General features: G+C 48.1%; 1 long non-coding RNA gene across 1 annotated transcript in view; it reads left to right on the forward strand.

Annotated features, from left to right (window-relative positions):
- Positions 1–20,963, forward strand: part of LOC109286535 (uncharacterized) — a 43,962-nt gene extending 22,999 nt beyond the window's left edge. The window contains exons 3-4 of the long non-coding RNA XR_002094605.2: positions 19,176–19,297; positions 20,278–20,963. This is a non-coding gene — a long non-coding RNA (uncharacterized LOC109286535). The remainder of the gene's footprint in view (positions 1–19,175; positions 19,298–20,277) is intronic.
- The last annotated feature ends 281 nt before the right edge of the window (positions 20,964–21,244 follow it).

The raw sequence follows: 21,244 nt of genomic DNA on the forward strand, positions 1-21,244 counted from the left end.
AATGCTCAGTTCCAGGTCAACTTAAATTAGTTTTTTCTAGCCAAAGATATGGAAAACCCTTTTGCAAGGCCCATGGGTGACTAGGATTAGCAGGGCACCTCACTGGGAATGTTAATGGAGCTGCTTCCTGCAGGTGAGGGTAATGAGACTTGTATTCACAAGCAGCAGCATTGTTCTGTAGCCCTGAGTCTGTAACAAATCTATGCTCTGCAGCAAAGTGTGTGGTGATCCAAGATTGAAATTAAAGTCCCCTGCAGGGAGGTGCATTCTGCATGGGCCTGTTAGCTTTTATTGCATCTCCAATGTGAGACAATTCCACACGCCTGAAACAGCCTCAAAATCAAGGGGTGAAAGGTGTCTAGTCAAGAGCCCTCCACTAGGAATGGAACTGAAGCCACCAACTCATATCATACCCATCAGCAGCGTGAGGACTTCTGCTTACTACTCAAGATAATGAGGGTTTGATCTAGTGATTTATAGCAGTCAATACCATTAAATGGCATTGCACATGAACTATGCAAGTTCTGGTTCTCTCCTGGTCACGTTCTAGTCATGCAGACCAACCCAAATGGCCAGCTTGAAAGGGTCTTATGTATGAATGGGATGTTGTTCCAAGAAGAAGGACTGTTAGGAAGAGATGTGTTCCACTGATAAAGAGAGGGAAGAGCATCTTCTCAGACATGTTTGCTAACCTAGTGAGAAGAGCTAAAGCTAATTAGGTTTGCTGGGGAATGAAGACCAAAGCCCAGAGGTAAGTGGGGAAGTGGATGACCTGGAGAAAGCAGAAGTAGGACAGGGCAAGAGTGGAGGCCTTCTCATTCTTCCTGAGGAAGTAGGGCAATCGGCTAGTTACCTCATGTGTCTGCACACAAATGCATGGAGCCTGGGAAACAAGCAGGAAGAATTGGGAGTCCTTGCACAGTCACAGAATTATGATGTGATTGGAATAACAGAGACTTTGTGGGCGCTTGCGTGGCTGGAGCACTGTCATGGATGGGTACAAACTGTTCAGGATGGACAGGCAGGGGGGAAGAGGAGGAGGAGTTGGGCTTTATGTAAAAGAGCCATATGATTGCTCAGAGCTCCAGTATGAAATTGGAAACAAACCTGTTGAAAGTCTCTTGGTTAGGGTCAGAAGGGAGGGCAGCAAGGGTAATTTTGTGGTAGGTTTGTTCTATAGACCACCAGACCAGGAAGAGGTGGTGGATGAGGCCTACTTCAAACAGCTAGCGGGAGATTTCCAGATCACAGGCCCTGGTTCTCATGGGGGACTTGACAGTAAGGACCCTGAACTTCAGAAAAGCAGACTTCGACTCCCTCAGGGAACTGATGGGCAGGATTCGCTGGGAAGCCAGTCTTTGAGAGAAATGTCCGGGAGAGCTGGCTGTATTTTAAAGAAGCCTTACTGAGGGTGCAGGAACAAACTATCCCAATGCACAGGAAGACTAGGAAGAGTGGCAGAAGACCAGCTTGGCTGAGCAGGGAATTCTTCAGTGAGCTAAAACACAAAAAAGGAGGTAGAAGATAGGAAGTGGAAACTTGAACAAACAACTACAGAGGAGTTTAAAAGAGTATTGTTTGGGATGAAATCAGGAAGGGCAAAGCAGAACTAGAGTAGTAGCTAGCAGGGGACGTGAAGAGTAACAAGGGTTTCTACAAGTTTGTCAGCAACAAGAGGAGGATCAGGGAAAGTGTGGGTTCCTTACTGAATGTGGGAGGCAACCTAGTAACAGAGGATGCAGTAAAGGCTGAAGTATTTAATGCCTTTTTCACCTTGGTCTTCACAGGCAAGGTCAGCTCCCAGACTACTCTACCTGGTAGCACAGTTTGGGGAGGAGGTGAGCAGCCAATCATGGTGAAAGAACAGGTTAGGGGCTATTTAGACAAGCTGGACACACAATCCATGGGACTGGAAGCAATGCACTCGAGGGTGCTGAGGGAGTTGGCCAATGCGATTGTAAAGTCGCTGGTCATTATCTTTGAAACCTCATTGTGATTAGGAGAGATTCTAGATGATTAGAGAAGGTCAAATATTGTGCCCATCTTTAAGAAGAGGAAGAAAGAGGATCCGAGGAAGTAGACTGGTCAGCCTCAGCTCAGGCCCTAGTAAAATCATGGAGCAGGTCCTCAAGGAATCCATTTCTAAGCACTTGGAGGAGAAGGTGATTACGAAGAGTCAGCATGGAACAGTCAGGATTCACCAAGGGCAAGTCATGCCTGATCAACCCGATTGCCTTCTGTGATGAGATGACTGGCTCTGTGGATGCGGGGAGACCAGTGGATGTGGTGTACCTTGACTTTAGCATGGCTTATGATATGCTGTCCCACAACATTCTTGCAGTCAAGCTAAGAAAGTACGGGTTGGATGAATGGACTGTAAGGTGGTTAGAAAACTGGCTGGATCATCAGGTTCGATGTCTAATTGGCAAGCGGTATCAAGTAGAGTTCCCCAGGAGTTCATCCTGGAGCCAGTTTTGTTCAATATCTTCATCAACGACCTGGAAGATGGCATAGAGTGCACCCTCAGCAAGTTTGCAGATGACACCAAGCCAGGGGGGAGTACTACATTGGAGGGTAGGGTTAGGATTCAGAGAGATCTAGACAAATTGGAGGATTGTGCCAAAAGGAATCTCATGAGGTTCACCAAGGATAAGTGCAAAGTCCTGCACTTTGGATGGAACAGCCCCATATACTGGTACAGGCTGGGGAACAACTGCCTAAGCAGCAGCTCTGCATAAAAGGACCTGGGGGTTACAGTGTGCAATAAGCTGAATATGATCGAACAGTGAAGCTAACAGCATATGGGGCTACATTATTAGGAGTGTTTCCAGAAGATCTAGGGAAGGGATTCTTCTCCTCTATTCAGGACTGGTGAGGCCACATCTGGAGTCCTGTGTCTAATTTTGGGCCCCTCACTACTGAAAGGATGTGGACAAATTAGAAGGAGTCCAGAGAAGGGCAGCAACAGTGGTTCAGGGGCTAGGGCACATGACTTATGAGGAGAAGCTGAGGGAACTGGGCTCATTTAGTCTAGAGAAGAGAAGACTGAGAGGGGATTTGATAGCAGTCTTCAACTACCTGAAGGATTGTTTCACAGAGGATGTAGCTAGACTGTTCTCAGTGGTGGCAGATGACAGAACAAGGTTTCAAGTTGCAGCAGGGGAGGCTTAGGTTAGATATTAGGAAAAATGTTCTCACTAGGAGGGTAGTAAAGCACTGGAACAGGTTACCCAGAGAGGTTGTGGAATTTCCATCTGTGGAGGTTTTTAAGGCCCAGTTAGACAAAGCTTTGGCTGGAATGGTTTAGTTGGGGATGGTCCTGCTTTGAGCAGGGCGTTGGACTAGATGATCTTCTGAGGTCCCTTCCAACCCTAATTTTCTATGATTCTATGAAAGGCAGCACCTGATAGATCACCATGGCATTCACCCTTTTTGCTCGTCCTGGTCCCCTGTGCTTTGCTACTGATAAAGCGTATTCTCAGCATATTCAGGGCTCTTCTGCATCTTTCAAGCTTGATGCCAAGACTCCTGCTGGCTTCAGAACTTGGAGATTGGGTTCCAGCGCCCTTGGAACAAGTCATGTTACTGCTTGGTGCTTTGGTTTCCCCATGTGAAAACAACATCCCCATGGAGTAGGCAGCATTCAGACTATGTTGCCTATGGGTAAAGCCCTTCAAGATTCTGACTTGGAAGGACCAGAAGGAGCCCAAGGTCTTACTAGTCTTCAAAGAATGAACAACCACCCCAAGATTAAAGAGCAGAAAGTTTATTTTAATTGCAGGCAAGATCTTTCCCTGGTGGATGTCAGTGGAGCCCCAGTAGATGTAGCGAAGTTGGCAGAGAACCTTCCTGGAGTGTTACCATTAAGTGTATTTCAGTAAGCCATGGACCAGTCATCCAAGGGAAGAGGCAGGAGTCCTTTGGAGAAAAGTACATAAGTCACCTACAGAGGAAGCACTGGAGAGCTCAGCTGAGTCCCAACCTGGCTGGTGCCACGGGCTAACGGGATCGTTACATCTAAGACTCCATTGTTATTGTGGTGGGCAGGCAGCCTTCTGCAGGGCTGGCTCAGCCTTGCTATTCTGTGTGCACTGAGCAAGGTTGCTGCCTGCATTCTTGCCAAGCATACAACAAGAGGGGAGGGTTTTTGACTACAGGCCAGTGCCCAAAAGAGGCCATTATCCTCCAGCCGGAGTTTTTGGCCCTTGGGTCTGAGAAATGGCCATTAGGTTTTGAATATGTTTGGCTTTGGAGCATGTTTGCTGTGAGCATGGCCCCCAAAGCTGCTCCCTGAGGAGCCCGTGTGTCGCTGCTCTGGTGTATTGATCATCCTGGTAAGGTTCTGACTATGACTCACCAGCCTTTCAGCCCATTGTCATTTAAATTCTCTCACATTAGGAGGCAAACAATGGAGGTGGGTTGTCAGAGGGATGGATTCATCTGTCAGGCTGGCTCCCTGCCTAGCCTCTGTCCACCTGTCAGGCTTTGTCATTGCTGCCTGTTGGGCTGATCCAGCCATGGGGATGGTCCTGCTTTGAGCAGGGGGTTGGATTAGATGACCACCTGAGGTTCCTTCCAGCCCTAATTTTCTATGATTCTTTGTTTATAAACACCCCTACTTTACCCCACAGCAGCACCAGCTCCTGTGCATGGGCATGCTTACTAGCTAAACTTGTCAGTCACAGACTTGCAGCTCTGCTGTTGTCACACTGGAATTGGTGAGCTCCATGCCCAGTGCCATTGCAGCAATGCAGCCGGGCCCCCATTGTAGGACTACTGCTCAGCATTGGGCCCCTCCACAGTACAGCACAGCATCCTGTCTCCTCCATTCTGTCCCTGTCTGCTGAGCTCTCCACCTCTTACTCCCATGAGTTGGGGAGGAGGAGGAAACAGTAGGGAAAGGAGGAAGCGGGTGGTTCAGAGTGAGTTCAGACTCCTTGCAGCTGGAAGCTGTTACTGTTCAGAGCTGTTCAGTGGGTAAAATGCTGAGGTTATGTGCAGCCCTGTATAGAGAACTGGCATCTCCATAAGAGGCCAGTCTTCTGCTTTCAGCCCAAAGCAATGTCACAGACTCTGGCTGCAAAAGCTTCCAGTGCAGACTGCAGTTAATTCTGTAATGTGTTACCTGAACAGGGGCTGGGGGAAGCAGAGAAAAGAAACTTTCTAACACAGGTGCTCCAAAGAAAACCCTGGCTCTAAATACTCCCTTTTTGAGCCCAGAACCTGCTTTGAATCTGGGAGCTTACCCAGAGCTTTGCAGCTGGCTGCTCTCCAAGTGTGAGGAGTGGAGCAGGGCAGTCCCCCAGCAGTACAGACTGAGCCAGCACCAACCTCTTGGGGGGCTCAAGCTCCATCTCATACTTTTGTATGAGTCTGGGGAGGGCACACACAGCCCCCTCCCTCTCCTGCAAGCCCTGTGGTTCTTCTGTCCCAGAAGAAAAGACGTGTCAATCTTTCCCTTCCTCTGGGGCCCTGTCTCCACCTGCTGGTGTTTGATTAAACAGGGGATTTCTCCTCCCCCCCGCCCCCTCTTGCCCGTGGCTACATTAACTAATGTTATTAATTAATATTTCAGCATGCACACTCAGACCTCCCTAATGCAGTGCTATGCAGTGTGTGACTGGCAGTTGCTGTCCCTGTCTATGCCCCAGCATAGCAAGGCTGGCACAGACAACGACAGTGCCAGAGTCTGACTCACATAGATAGGAGGTCCTGGAGGGGGCAGATAAAGGAAAGTTGCCAGTTCCCTTCCACTCCTTGCCCTTTCTCTCGCTCTCTCCCAGCTGCCATTTCTATCGCAGAACCACAGGTTTTGTGCCAGCCCTTTCTTGAGTGCCAGCCTAATTGATGGCACTTGGCTCTCATCCGGTCTCGTCCTCAGCTCTGTTGCTGGGGCTGGCACTGGCGAAGCAATCTTTTGGTTCTTGCATTTGTAGCCTGCTCTCTCCTGTGGGATTGTTGTTGTGCCTCTTGCCATAAAGTGGTTAGTGTTCATGTTCACTGCTTCCCTCTGCTGGACAGAGGCTCTGCAGGGACATACCCTGTGGCCAAAAGGTCCTTGCCACTTGAGTGACAGCAGCACTGTTAAAATTGCTCAACTGTGGGGCTGACCAGCTGATCGTACCACATAGGGGGCAGAAGCGGTGCACACCCAGTAGTTGTGTGAAGAGAGATGCTGCTTAACATAGAGAAAGGCCTGATTTAGAAATAGCTGGTATCGTTTTCCCCCCTTCTCCTCCCATGCTGCCACCTCTGCAGCTCATACCTTGTTGTGTTTCATTTGGGAAAAGACAAAAAGGCCTCTAGCAGTTATGAACATCTGACCCAGCTGTTGTGGAAGCTCAAACATCTACCTGAGTGTGCAGACAGCTTGGGACAGGAGACTCGAGCCAGGAAGTCAGTATCATTAATTAGTTGACAGTGTCATTTCTCGTGCCCTTCCTCCAGTACAGGGAGGGAGTCACAGAGCTGCCCTTTGTGCCCTCTGTGGGAGATTCTGCCAAGAAGGATCAAGGGCCACAAAACCCAACAGAGCTCCTGGGCAGTCAGATTGCATGGGAGAAGCCTGAACTGCTCTAGGCATTTCCTTGTATTACCAGTGTACTGGAGTGGAGCTTGTTTTATGGGCACAGCTTGGCAAGACACTCTTCCTTACTCCATTCCCCAAGGACAGGGGCCATGGGCTAGACAGGGCCACTTTTTGGAGTGGCAGGTCTTGTAGTATGGGCCACAGCTCTCCACCGGTAGGGGAGGAGAAGGGGGTGCCAATGCCAGCAGAAGCAGAGGGAGAGGGGGGAAGACAGCAGAGCAGGGAGGGCTGTAGGAGGATTAGCAGCAGTGCAGGAGAGGGGAGGGAAGGAATGCACCAGGTTTAGCAGCTTGCTGCCGATCTCCCACACTACAGGCCAGCCAGATCTAGTCACTTCAGGAGCTGGATGCAGCCCACAGGCTGTAGGTTGAACTCCTTTGGGCTAGATGGTATTAGAGATCTGGCCACATTAACGACAAGGTACAATAGAGAATGAAAACAGGAGTGGGGAAGGGGCATCTCTCTGACTGGTTTGACACTGTGCCTCAGATACTGTCTGTAGTGTGTGGCACTATGGACTCCTGATGCATCTTTATTAGAAAGCCTGAGGGGGCTTGCAGCATGTATGCAGGAGAGCAGCCAAGAAAGATGCTGTACCTGGTCCAATTCCCAGCTCACCTTTGCTCCCTAGGCATGCTGGTGACCTAGGCAAGAGTGAATCTAATGCTGCAGCCCAAAGTCAGTAAAATCTTTCCTGCATCTGGCTTATCCAGCTTGGCGTCCACCAAGTAGTTTGAGAACAGCATGTATAAGAGAGCAGTGCGGGAACGGAAGGGCTAAGGTCAGCAGAAGGTTCCAAAGGAGAAAAATAGAGAAGAAGACTGAAGGCCAGAAAAAATCTGCCGTGAAGAAAAGAGGAGAGTATGGGAGAGGGCAGTGATTGTAGGAGTGTGAAGGAGCTGGGTGGAAAGAGGAAGATCTCTTTCTTCCCCATCCCAGCAATATTTGCTGCCTCAAAGACTATGGCTGTCTGTTTGCCCAGCCAACAGTCCAAGATCCCCTACTGCAGCAAATGCCCACTCACCCACCCTCTACCCCTCAGCTAAGTGTGCACGGGCCCAGTCTTCAGCACCACCAGCCACACTATGCTTTTGGGCCAGGGCTCTAAACAGAGCCTGGGCGTACAGTAAGTGGACATCTTGCCATTGACTTCAAAAAGGCTTCGGATCAGGCCCAGATCTGTAGGATTGTTGTCCCCTGCCCACACTGGAGCCTTTCACAGGCTATCAGAGTAGAACCACTACTCTGTGTGCTGTGAGCAGTGTGTGGATGGGGGAGGGAGGGGGTCAGGTCCTGGAGCCCAAATGCTGGAGGCAGCCCACGCTCTGTCGAACAAACAACAACACACATCAGGACTCTTTAATTGGGGACTGCAGCAACTCCCGCTCCCCCGTTCATGCTTGGAAGCTTTGTCAGGCCCAGGACAGCAGAAGATGATTAACTTTTCCTAATTAATTTTTTTAATTAGCATTTTTTTTATACCAAAAGCCAGCAAGAGAGGCCTGCCAATTTCCATCTGCCTGGAAAAGGAGGGAGGAGGGTAGGACAGAAGAGAGACTGCAGCTCCCAGGGAAGGTAGCATTCCTGCAGCACTGCGCTGGGTGCACCACACCTGTCTCAGGGACAGGCCCCATGGATCCTCACATGGTGCAGCAGTAGGGTAAACTGCTAGATACTAGCACCAGTGGGAATTGGTGGTGTGGTTGCACAGAGAGATCCTGTTGTGCCTGATGCCACTGATGGTCCCCTCTTTGGGGCTGGGGCTAGGGAACCAGGCTCATCCTTCCCCCCATTACCAGTGGGGAACCAGGGCACCAGCAGAGCAGCCATCACAGACTTTCCAAGTCTTACTCAGTGCCTTAAGTAAAAGTGCACCCTTCCCCTGCATAGATTCCCTTTCACCTGTCTATAGGCCCACCTTCGCCCTTGTTGCTCTCAGATACGCCCATTGGCCAGGGTGGATCTGTTTGCAGGGGTAAGCACAGGCAAAGGTGAGGGAGGGATAGGAAATCAAGTGCAGCTGCTTTTGGAGGTAGCAAGGTGAGGGGAGCATTTGAACCAAAGCTTCAAGGCAAGCTTGTACTGCTGTGGGGGAGGGTGCATCTGTGAAGTATCCCTGCAGAGCAAAGGTGGGGAGGACTCTTTCCAGAGCATGTATAGAGCTCACTAGTGCTAGCTGCATTTGGATACAGTTCTGAGCATCGAAACAAGCCTGCCTGGAGAGAGTGGGCATGGTGGGGCTCACCCTGACTGGGAGTGTTGCTGGCATGCTAGATGTTTTCACAAACAGCATTTGAGGCAGTTGTCCTGAAGGCACAGTCCTCAGCCAACCCAGATTTCATTAGGCAGGTCTCCCTAGCCAGTACACAAGAACACTGACAACAAGGACACATTAGAAAGATAGATAGTTTTTCATAAGAGAAGGGCATCAGCATCTCTCATCCACCTATCGTGTGTCAGTGCTTTGACTATAATGCCTTGGGCAGAGGGGAAGATTGCAGGAGGAGCTGAGGGTCTAGATCACTTCCCTCCCCCCAGATTTAAACCTGCTGAGACTGTCTCTTGGACTATTTCATCAGATGCTCTCTTTTTGACCCTGGCTGGCAAATTCACTTTGCTAGGAAAGTCACCAACTGCACTGCACTATTCTCTGCATGCTGCAGAGATAGCAAGAGCAAAAAAATCTCGTGTTCAGAGAATTTAATGGCTGCGTTGTTAAAGTTGCATCAAATCAGGAGATAAAGCGGAAGCTCTAACTGCAGCACTGAACCATCCCAGATGTGCAGCACACTTAGTAATGGGCTGAGCGAGATGTGTTCAGACTAGATAGAGGTATGTGCATGCACAATGCACCAGTATTAGCGTCACTGCTGGAATCTCAGGTTTTTACCGAGTAGGTTAGATCTGCAGCTTACACAAGCAACTTCGTTTACTTTAGTGTGGGCTGTTCTTGCAGCTATGTCGGTTCCCACCAGCTCATGATCTGGCTTCTTAATTTATCATGATCTTCCTTGTGCTAGTATGATATGTAATTCACAGCCTGGTTACCCTTGTCCCCGTCCCCAAGAAAAGAGACCTGGGGCTGCAATATGAATGTTCAGTGTCTGGCCCAGTGGAGCCCTGTGTGGGGCACTGAGATGGTCCTGGAATATAGATGGGGAGAATTACTTGGCTTCAGGAATTCGAATAGTCTGCCATACAGCCAGGCTCTGAACCAACAGGCAGGTAGGGGCACACAGATGCCCCATGTAGTATATTTCAGTGTGTACTTCTCAGAAGCATCAGGCACTGGTAAATCCTATTGAAGTCGATAGCAGCTGCTGATGCTAGGTTGTTTTCATGTTGCCTACCCATGTCTGTCCATCAAGAATAAGGCCACATTTTAGCTCGTGGGTGCAGGGAAATGGACTCTGCTTTGCTACAGACCGTGTGTAGGACCTTGGGCAAGTCACTTAGTGTATAGCAACAGTAGTCCAGCTGGCAAATGGAGGTAACCAACCCTTTCCAACCTCAAAGTGTGTGCAAGGATCAATTACACTAAAGACCATGAATTGCTCTCATACTTCAGGGTAAATGAGCACTGTAGATGGGAGTATTTGTTATGAGAGTGAAGAATCATAGAAAACCATGATAGAGAGACCTGGGGGATATGAAGATTTTGCGCTAACTCCCAATTTTATGAGACCCAAGGCGGCATATTTCAAAAGGGGTTCAACTCAAGCTTAGAACTTGAATTTTTGAGGAAAAAGTCCTGAAATTTAGAAGTTCTATATCAAAACTTGTAAAATTAAGGGGATGTTCATTTTCCTGAAAAAGCCACCACTGTGATAGTTTAAGTTTTGGGCTACAATATAGGTAAATGCTACATCTACACACCAAGTCTGCAGCTCTTGGTGGGGGGAATATGAAAAGCCTGAATTTCCATGTACCTTGCAACAGTCATTGTGTGTTCACTAGTTCAGAGCACATTTGTCCAGGTGAATGAAGGGGGCCACAGGCAGGAGGGGAGCAGCGTCTGGGAGCCGGACGGGTGGGGCTGGGATCGCGGGGCTATCGCAGAGTCACAATCCGCTCCCTGCACGTCCCTGCGATGGTGCCGGTTCCGTGGGGAGTGGATCATGGCTCTGCTCCCAGCCCTGCCATCCCGGCCCCAGCCCACCCATCCTGCTCCCAGACACCACCCCCCATCCTGCCTTCCCAGCAGAGCACACCCTGCCCATAAGGTTCCTGACTGGTCTCCATGGGGACCCCACACACCTGCTCCCTCTGTGCCCCTGGCAGTGTGTGCAGGGCAGACCTGACCAATTGCACCACTCCTCACCCATTCCCACTCCAGGCCAGGCAGCACCCGTCATCCCCTTTGGCCCGGAATAGCTCACCCAAATTCCTGAAGTGGCCCTCCAGCCCAAATAATTGCCCATCTCTGCTATAGACTGTATCTTAACCACGCACATGCAGAGAGGAGCAGCATGTTGTTTTCATCTTCAGTTTGGTTAATTTAATTGTGGTTTGTATGGGGGGGAAGGGGGGTGGGGGAGAAAAAAAGAAAAGGGAAAAAAAAAAAAAAAAGCAACCCAGAGCAGGATTGTCTAAAGACAGATTTTGTGTAGGCAGGTGTTATGGAAACTTCCCACACAGAGCTGTGCCAAGGCCCCTCATTCCAGCTGCTCCAGCACCTCCTGCCGAGCAAACCAACTGCCAGGCCTGGCTTCTCGTTCTGTGGAACGTAGCTGCCCCTCCATCTATAGCTAACCCTCCATCGTGGGGGCTCAAGCAGGACTGTTTGCATTGAGCCTGTATCCTGGGACTTGGTTCAGCCTAAATCTGTGACATTTAAAAGGCATTTGTGGTGGCACTAGACATCTAGATAAGAGTGTTTTTTTCAATCTGCCTCCATAGTGCCTGTGTAAGGAGATTCAGAGTGAGTATCCATCGCAAATTCAAAGTGTCGTACCTCTGAACAGGGCTGATTTGTTGAAGTAACCCAGGTAGATTACTTCAACAAAACCTTGCTGGGGTTATTTGACCCCAACATTCTTTCCTGCCCAGAGCAGGGGGGGCTGGACCCAATGATCTCATGAGGTCTCTTCCAGCCTTGAACTGTGAATCTGAACAAATCAGCACTTTTCTGCTAGCTCCATACAAACAGCAGGCTTTCCCAGTGCTGTTCCCAGGCTGTCTTGCTTAATGGATTGGTAACTCAGCACCAGTGTAAGTGACTCCCCAGAAGGAACAGAGCTGCACAGGTTAGCCATCAGCAAGTCTATTTGGTGTGCCCAATGTGTGCTGGCAACTTCTTGCAGCTTGCTAAATTGGAACCAAATTTTAGTCTTGGTAATCTGTCCTGGCAGAGGATCTGACCCATGTAGTCCCATCTACCCTCCACTGTTAGAAAGACGAGGCTAATCTAGGGTAGAGTTAAAATAGCAAGATCTTCACTTCAGGTGATGAATGTATATGAGCTCCATTGGTAATATAGAAAGAGGTGAACCATCAGAGTTTTCCTCATCTTGTATGAGAGCGAGCAAGATGAGATTAGCTAGCGTTCCAGGCTTCGGTGGACAGGATCCTCCATGGAGACTTGAGTGAAGATCTCATGGGAAGCTTGATGAAAGTGCAATTGAAGGGTACTGCAACTGCATGAAAGCTGTTGTACTGCCGTGTAGAGATGGCAGGGTGGTGGAGAAAGGGCACTCTAGGGAGACTGAGGGGAGGAGGGTGTGGGGACTTCTGAATAAGCATATGTTCCAGAGAAATGCCACCTTCTTAAGACCTTCCTTTAAGGAGTATTATCAACGCAGCAGAGCCCAGCCACTGGTCAGATGTAACCAGGACAAGCTCAACTCATTCTCCAAGCTGTCATTCCTGTTGTGTGCTTTATTTCAGAATTAATGTTTAATCTGTACATCAGCACAGAGCATTCTGCTTGCTCCAGGAAGCTCTGGGGTGGAAGAAAGTGACAGGTATAATTCAGGAGGTTACTGACAAAGGGAAATGGAGGTGAAGGATAGTTGTGTGGTTAAAGCACTAGCTCAGCTGTTAGCACTGTTTTCCTGGTGAAAGGCTGGAGTTACCCAGCTCAGGTCCAGAGTGGGCCAGCCCTGGGACCCAGCTGCTGCCACTGCCACTTCCCCTCTCTGGAAAGTGAGGATCAAAGCAATTTTCCTCCTCTGCTGTGGACGGGTATTGTGAAGCTAAATACATTACCAACTGTAAAGTGCTCCAGGACTCTAGGAACAGGGGCCGTGTGAGTGCCCACGATGGCCAACAAGGAACACTGAGATCAAAATTTCCCCACTAGTTAAAGTGTATTGCACTGCTGAACAACTTTTTAAGCAGCAGGTAGATGCTGCCGTCACTGTGAACAGTACTGGGAACAGTCCTGCCTGAGTAGAAGTGAGCAATATAATCCAATAGGCCATTTCCATCAATTCTCAGATAAGCAGCCCAGCAGGGATGACATACATTAGGCCTCAGTTCTGCCTGAGTTACCCCATTGGCGTCAGTGGAATGGCTCATGTGGGTAATGCTAAGCACATGCTTATAGGAATGTAGATAGAAGAAAGTAAGTGAACAGTAATGAAGAAACAAAGAGCCATGGGCTCATATTCCTAGCCCACCTGAGAAATGCAGCATGCTCTTTTCACTTGAACTGCTTTCTTTTCTACTTATATCTTAAAAAGAAAAGAATCCTAATCTTATTCCCTCCTCCCCAACCTCTTTGCAGTCTCAGATCAAAAAGACTATTCTGGCTATTCTGTTGGGCAACATTTCTGCCAAGCTGCAGCACTGATGCTTTTGTAGACATAACTCTGGCTTGGAATCCATCCTTCATTTTCAGCGTGGCTTTGGGCAGCTCACTTGATCACACTGCACCCAAGTGTCCCAGTGAGTGAAATAGGGATATTAAAAACATGGAAGAGGAGAAGGAAGGAGAGAGGGTATAAAAGGTGTCTGGAGCTAGGGTCACCCCTAGTCTTTGTACCCGTAGTCTTTTAAGGGGTGTCAAACTCCTCTAGTTCCATGGACCAAGTGAATGGTACAGAACCAGCCCCACGGATCCCAGTGCCGATGGGGTTTTTGTACCCCAGGTTTCATCCGGGTACTTGGCTACAGTAGAGGGCAGGTGCATCTCCTCCCCACCCCGCCAGTCAAGGCTAGAGGTGGCGATGACCTGGCTGTGGGCCATATGTACGACACTCCTGAACTGAAGTAATGGGGGAGGAGGGAGGATGAGCACAAACTAAGTGAGGGTTGAGGTTGGGGGGAAGAGGGAAGACTAGAGCGATTTTAAAGATGTGGTGCTGGGAAAGGTGTGTCCCGGGGCAGCCGTGTGCCAGTATGAGAACTGTATGGTGTTTGAACGGACAGCAGCAACCGTTGTCTCAGGCTCATTTGTTTTTATGAAAAAAAAAAAAACCTCAGTAGTTCTAAAGAGCTGATTAGGATTCAGAAGACCTTCCCCACCAGGTCTGGCTCATTTTAAGTGATCTGATATTTGGTGCCTCCAAGAGTTCACAAAGTCCCTTTTTTCAAAAAAAAAAAAAAAAAGAGAAAGAAAGAAAGAAAAAGAAAAATGCAGCAGCCTTTGGAAATCCCAAGCTAGCGATTCACACCCCTCCTTCAATTCCCCAGCTAATCCTCCAGCTTTTCACGTGAATAAAGCCCCTAAAAGCCTAGCAAATAGGAAATGATATTTGACAATAATCCTCTCACTCCCCAGGGCAGGCTTCTCATATTACAGGTTATTAAAAACAAAATCCAAGCAGCAATAACTCAGGAGTGAAGAGATCCAACTTGTTCAGCTTCTACCCAAGGCAAAGATTGCCACAGAGGGCCAGGATGTGCTCCAGCCCAACAAAGAGCATAGCATCTAGTGCAGCTATTTTGCGCTAAGGCCCCAGGTAGCATTGTGGGGTCATAGGGGTTTTCTTGAAGTCTTAATTCTGAAGTCCAGAGCCATCAGCTTTGTTGATCGCGTCTGTGTAGCAGGGATGTTTGCACAGCAAAGGTCTTGTCTGACTACCATTTACATAGCACAGTCTAGACTTCAGTTCTAATCCAGCATCTGCTGGACTTGCTATAGAGTCCAAGATGGATGCGTCTGTCACTTGCTCCTAATTCTTGGTAGTCGTTATGAAAGACTTTTGCCAGGATGTTGGAGCCAAGTTGAACAAGAGCCAGGAGTACTGGCAGGTCATTGGGTCCGTAAAACATCTGATTGGACGGTGCTTTCTTCTGTGCTGACCTGAAGCTACCACCTTGGCATTGCCAACCCCAGTGTGGCATCATGGTAGGAGCAACACTACAACAGAGTCATCTGCTGGAACACCAGCCTCCTGGAAGGGATAATCAGTTCCAGAGTTTTGTTTAAAGCATTTCCCCTGATTGGTGGCATTTCTAAATGCTATTAATTTAATCAGCTTTTAAAACTGTCTAATCCTAGTGATATTTCCCCAATCTCCGGTATCTATAGCAAACAGAGATGCTGTAATTAGACCATATTGCAAGCCAGTGTCTACAAAACAGCCAACCCATAAACAGTCCCCAGATCAGAAATAAGCATGAGAATTGCTTATTAACATTACACAGCTAATACTGGTCATGCTGTACTGACTGCTGTACAGCCCCAGACCCCCAAAGTGATCAGTTACCATTAGCAAAAATCCATGCTCTACCCCAGAACTGTCCAACTTCTAAGTCTTTAAGGGGCCACATGCTGTGTGGGCCACACCAGGCAAGCCACAGGCTATCAGGCCATGCAGACACCCCCAGCTGGAAAGGGGGGGAGGGAAGAGGAGGGGGTGGCAGCAGGATGCTGGGAATTGGCCAACTCTGCTTTAAGGGAATCTAAAACCTACTGAATTTAATGAGAAGATGGGTCCTAAGGCAAGCTGCTGATGAAAGTCTCTGGGATGATATGCAGTGGTCATTTCATGTAGCAGCTCTGCCACAAAGAAATTCTCAGTACATTTCTTATAGTTGTATAATGAATGCTATCCAGTTCCCACAAGATAATGTGGTTATCCTTCTGTTTCAGAGATGGGACTGCTTCTCAAGGGGATACAATGGCTGTCCTGATTCTACCCATAGAGACTGTGCAGGCTAGGAACAGTCTAAATCCTATTACTCCCTAAAGACACCCCAGAGATTCCCATGGGTTAGAGAATAAATCCTATTACTCCCCAAAGAGCCTGCAGAGATGCCCAGGGGATGCAGGATAAATCCTGTTACTCTAAAGGGATTGTGGAGTGACTCCATGGAAACCCATCATATCTCCTGCCCACTGATTCCCTGTCCTTAATATAAATGCATTCCCGTAGTAGATCCCGCTGTTCCTTAGAAACGGTGCAGACTTATGCTCAGCGAGTAGCATGTTGTGTTGCTCAAGAGGCCAGTTGCTGAGCTGCATGGAGTACAGTGTCCCAATTCCTCCTCCCGTAGACCAAACACCAGTTCTGGTACACTACCACTGAAGAGCTTAATTGAAATGTGTGAGATGGTGCAAAACCAAGGACACAACACCAGCTTTTAAGCCTTGAACTAGAATCCAGAATCCTGGGTTCAGCCATTAGGGAGTGTAGGAGTCCACAACAGCCAGCTGTGCCAAGCTGAGGCCTGGCAAAAGGTGGTGTGGAATAGGTCCCCACTAAGTGATGTCAAAGTAAGTTTCCCTCCCCACTGAATCGAATATGAATATTAGCAAAACAATGGGAAAACTATCTTTGACTAGAAACGAATCTCCAAGGGAAAGCAAAATACAAGCGGTAACTTGCACACAACCAGTGACGCACTGGCACTAGTGAACAGTTTAGTCTGCCATGAAACATGCACAAGAGTAATTTAGGGGAAGTGATTCTTGTGCAGCGAGAGGAGCTGTCAGCCCTATGTGCAGGACAGCCTGGCTTCTGTCAGAACAAGCCAGTAGTTAGCATGCAACTGCCCATCGTCCCCTTTGCTCCCGCCTGTGCACATTTTCATGCCATGCTGCACGATCAGCTCCCAAACACTCTCAGTACCCTATTAAAATTAAATGAATGTCTGTAATAGGCAAAAATCCGCTTTTTCCTTGATGTTTCAACAGAATTGCTTGAAGACAGCCGCATATTTTTCCTTCCCAAATTCCCTTTGCTCTTGCCATGGAGAGATTAATCACTTGTTTACCAAGCTAGCAACTCTAAAACAAATGCTGCTGAGATTCACCCTTGCCTTTTATGCCGTTTTCAGGCAAAAATAAGAAGTCATCTTGCTGCTGATTTATTGTTGGTGCAAGGTGTGGAAAACCAGTGGTGATCTATGGATTTATGGACAGATTGAGCAGCTTTTCTTAATATTTGGATCGCTACGTGCATTATGAGTGCAATACTATATACACAGACAGGGAACTGAACCTGCTTTCCTGTTTGGTTATTGAGGGTGTTTTACCAGCACCTTCAACAGGGACAAGGTCTAGGGCATATTTTTATAGTTATGTTAGAAAATAGGAGAGCTTCCTCACCACACACACACTGCGTCCTCTCTAGTAGCCAAGACTGGCCTGGGGGCTCCAGAACGATGGCTTATATTCCTAGCTCAGATGCCATTTGTGACCTTGAGCAAGTGGCTTCATTCCTTTCCCCATTTATCGTGATAGTAGCAGTTTGGGTCAGTCTCTCTGCAGGCATGGGGAACACAAACAGTTTTATTTTAGAACAGCAGTTGATGCAGGAGCACAGCTGTGCAGGAAGGAGGGGATTCTACAATAAGTTGCATAGCCATGATATACATTAGGATCCAGCTGCATTACCTGGATCTTATTTGCTATGATCTGTGTTGCCTTAGGCTGTTTTCTCAAGACAAAGAGCTGCCTTTTGGGATATGCTTTGCCACTGCTGGGTGGGGTGTGCCTTGGTTGCAGCTATCTTTTCTGCTTTGATACGAGAAGTTTCAATGTTCAGGGATTTGTAGGAAGCCAGTGACACTTACTCAGCTACATTTAGCATCCAACAAGCCTGATCAAGCTGAAGATGAAGGTGCCTGTCCATAGACATACCCACTTCATTGTGCGCTGCTTTTTAAACCCCCTGGTGCTATTATCTAACCTCTGTCATCATGCCCCGACTCAAGTGCTACCCAAATCAGTGGGTCCCTTGCAAGTGCAGGCATTTACCCACGCCGATCAGCTTACAGAGTCAGTGCCAAGGCATACAAGGAACCTCCTTTGCTACCACATGCTACTTAATAATCACCAAGTGAACAGATATTTGCTATAAAATACTACTCAAAAATAGGAATTTTCTGGAGTCCCAGCATGGTGGCATGATGCTATTTGTTATTCTACCTCAGAGGGCAGGTTTGTAGCCACAGAAAGGAGATGCTTTCAGAGTAACAAGACACAGGCAGGGATCTCAGGGTGGCAATAGCTGGGTTACAAAAGCTTCACAGCAGGAGTAGGAAGTAACCATGATGAACAGGGATGGAGGAAAAGTGCACAGGAGTGTCTGGGGTGGAGCTGTTTGTTGTGGTAGCTACACTGATGTAGCTATACTACTGCTGGTGCTCAATGTCATGCAGACTTTACAGTGGGATGGGCTCATCCAGAAGGCCTAATGATGCAACATTGCCCTCTTAAAACACAGGGCCCGACTTCAGTAGGCTTCTGTGCCTCTTCCTGAAAAGAAAGTGACCACCACAAACATGCTGCATCTATCCGCCAACTGTGGAAATAGCTACCCAGCTCCGGTGAGACCCGAGTCCCCCATGGAAGTGGTGTTCTGTTGTGCTTCAGAAGGGCTGGGAGCTGATCCCAGGCTCCAGCACATCTGTGGTGCCATCTAAAAACCTCTCTTAAAAAGGCATAGATTGATGCAGTGCATTTCATAGGATTGTAGTCAGGGTTAAACATACAGAGCGATTTGTCTCTATCCTTGCTTGTGTAAGCAGCATGAGTGGACAGTGCCTTACAGAGTACTTGGGCAGAGATTATAAGGAGCCACCTGGCAGTTTTAGATACCCAGTTTTCATTGAAACCAGCATGTGATCAGGTATCCTGATCCCTTGGGTGTCTTTGGGAGTCTCACTTGTAAAAGGCAGGGTCTGCTCAGGGAGGCTTGCTGGTAGGCTTGCTGCTTCTCCCCACCTGGCAGCATGCCTAGTGGCCAGGCAAGTTCAGCTCCACATCTGACAGGCAGTGGGGAGGTTTTGCATTGCTCACCATTTACAGAAGGCAAGAACAGGGCCTGTCAGTAGGGCAAAGATGAATTGTTGCCCTTGGGGCTAAATAAGAACTTGGACTGCATGCCTCTGCAAGGGAGGGGAATTGCAGCCCACCCTTATGCTGCCATAGACCGCAAGCTTGGGCATGCAAGAAGTAGCCGAGCTATGGACCCACCTCCATTTTGCCTGGGGCAGGTGGGGGAAGAAACAGAGCCTTGGCACTTTCCCAGTCAATGACCAACATAGACAAGTCTCATTCACTGCTAGCATAGACCAGCTCCATCCTTTCTAAGATCACTGAAAAGTGGATCTGCTAGCAGCGACTCAGATGTGCGAAGCCTCTTAGTCTCTGAACATCGGTTGTTTAATCTTACTTTCTTTCTCCTTTCAGCATGGGTGCAGCTGTCCTGGGCATGTGTTGACAAGAGGGGACAGTCATTCTGCTGCAGCTAGGCGAGGAAAGCATTAAGCTGTATACCTAGGGCTCTGTTCCTCCTCTTTCTTCTCCACCAGGTATTTGTAGATTTATGGAAGTTAGCTGAATATTTGTATGTATCATGAAAATGGCATGAGCTGCCAAGGATCAGGGAGACCTCAAGCAGAATCCTCCAAGGCTTTTTGTAGAGGGCAGGAACTTGAGGTGGTTTTCATTTGGAATTGACTGGATTTTTTGTTTTAGTATAAAATTGGGATATTCTTGAGAAAGAGTTAAAATATTTTAAATGAAAGTTTCAGCAGTTTTTGCTGATGCACAAGGGAGTCTGAAACTTTAACTGAAAACTTCCATAATTTTTACCAGACATATTTCCTGTAAAAAAAACCCCAAAGACACTTTAGCTGTTTTTTTGGACCAGTTCTGGTAGTGCATGTACTAGTAGCTGCCTCAAAAGGGAGTTCTTTCCTAACTCAATTGAAAAGGGGCTTACAGGCTTAGAGCTGAATGACCAGGGCTCTAGGCATAGTTAACTTCCACTATATATTTAGTAGCTGCCTATTGCAAAGACTCATTACAGTAGGGCATCTCTTTTCCCTAACCCAGATAATGCAACATTCCACCCAGAAGGAACAGGTTGTGCACCCCAGAACAAGTCTTGCTGCCCCCTTCCTAGAATAGCATACAAATTCCACTAGCAGTATAGTGCCTATCATTATATAAAGGTACATACAGTCCAATGACAAAACAACACTGTTGAGACAAACTGATCCCATACAAGCCTAAATTGATTCTGGCTAGCCACCTAAGGTTACAAGCCAAATTCACCAAGGAAGGGATCTAACTGTTGGCCCCAACAGCACCCTAGATGGCAATGCTAATGATTCATCCCTATACTTGTGCCCCTGTGGTGCTGATGTGAACATCCTCCTATACCCAGAGACCAGTATTTCACCCCAAGAAGAGCAAGGGGGAAGCACTGTATTGGTGGGACACTAGAACTCAAGTGGAGTCTTGCACCGCTTGTCAGTCCTGACCCACCTTGTTCTCTTCCATGCAGACCCTGCTCCTGCAGTTGCTCCACAAGTCCCCTCAGCCTGCAGCTCTTCGGTCACCAGCCACCCTGCTGCTTACAGCTGCTCAGGTTGCAGCAACACATACACTGGTAAGGTAAGGATCCCCATCTTTTTCACAGCCATTTTCAAGGTTAAGAGGCAAGTCCTCAGCTGGTGCAGATTAGCGTAGTTGCAGACGGGCTTTGTGCCATTTAAACTGTTAAAGCCTAAGACAAGACAAATGTATTCTTCTCAGAAGCAAGGTCTGTGGAGAGTTGCATTCAAGATGCAGCCTGTCTCACCAGCTACCAGCTGTTCTACTTGACTACTTTTGGGGGAGAAGGAAGATAAAGGCAGGTGTTGCAGACCTTCATCAGAGAAAGGGGTAGGCACTGGGTGCACGGAGGGGGTTGGAGAAGTCTTCATCTTTACAGGCTACTCCATTTTACTTTGTCCATCTTATCCACAGTCACAAAGTCAGTAGCTCAACAACAGTAGAGTCCGCACCTATTCTGAACAAAGAAGCATGTATGTTTCCAGGTTACCTCTCGCCTAGGGCTTGACTATACTACAAACCTCCTCTCCGCAGCAGAAACAAACTGGACCATCTCCCCACACTAATTGTTCCAAAAAGGTCTCCCCATAGAACCACCTCCAACCTAGCTCTGGCTTTGCCTCTTTTACTTGGACATGGCAGCCCTTCTTGTAATAAGAACCACCTGCTGCCATGACTTAGCGGTAAATACTCGGCACCTATATGGAAAGTCTAGCACCAAAACCTAAGAGAGGTAGCTTCTGCAGTTTTATTCTGGGGTTGAGTCAGCCATGGTTTTTGAGCCAGACAGAATGCCATGCTCAAATAAAATGGAAGACTGGAAGGGGTGCTGCTCCCCACCCCATCATTGAAAACAAGCATTTAAAGTCAATCCCAGTGTATGAAAAGAGATTCCAGTCAATGTTTCCAAACACCAA

Source organism: Alligator mississippiensis, chromosome 12 (assembly GCF_030867095.1).
Source record: "Alligator mississippiensis isolate rAllMis1 chromosome 12, rAllMis1, whole genome shotgun sequence".
Lineage (NCBI taxonomy): Eukaryota > Metazoa > Chordata > Crocodylia > Alligatoridae > Alligator > Alligator mississippiensis.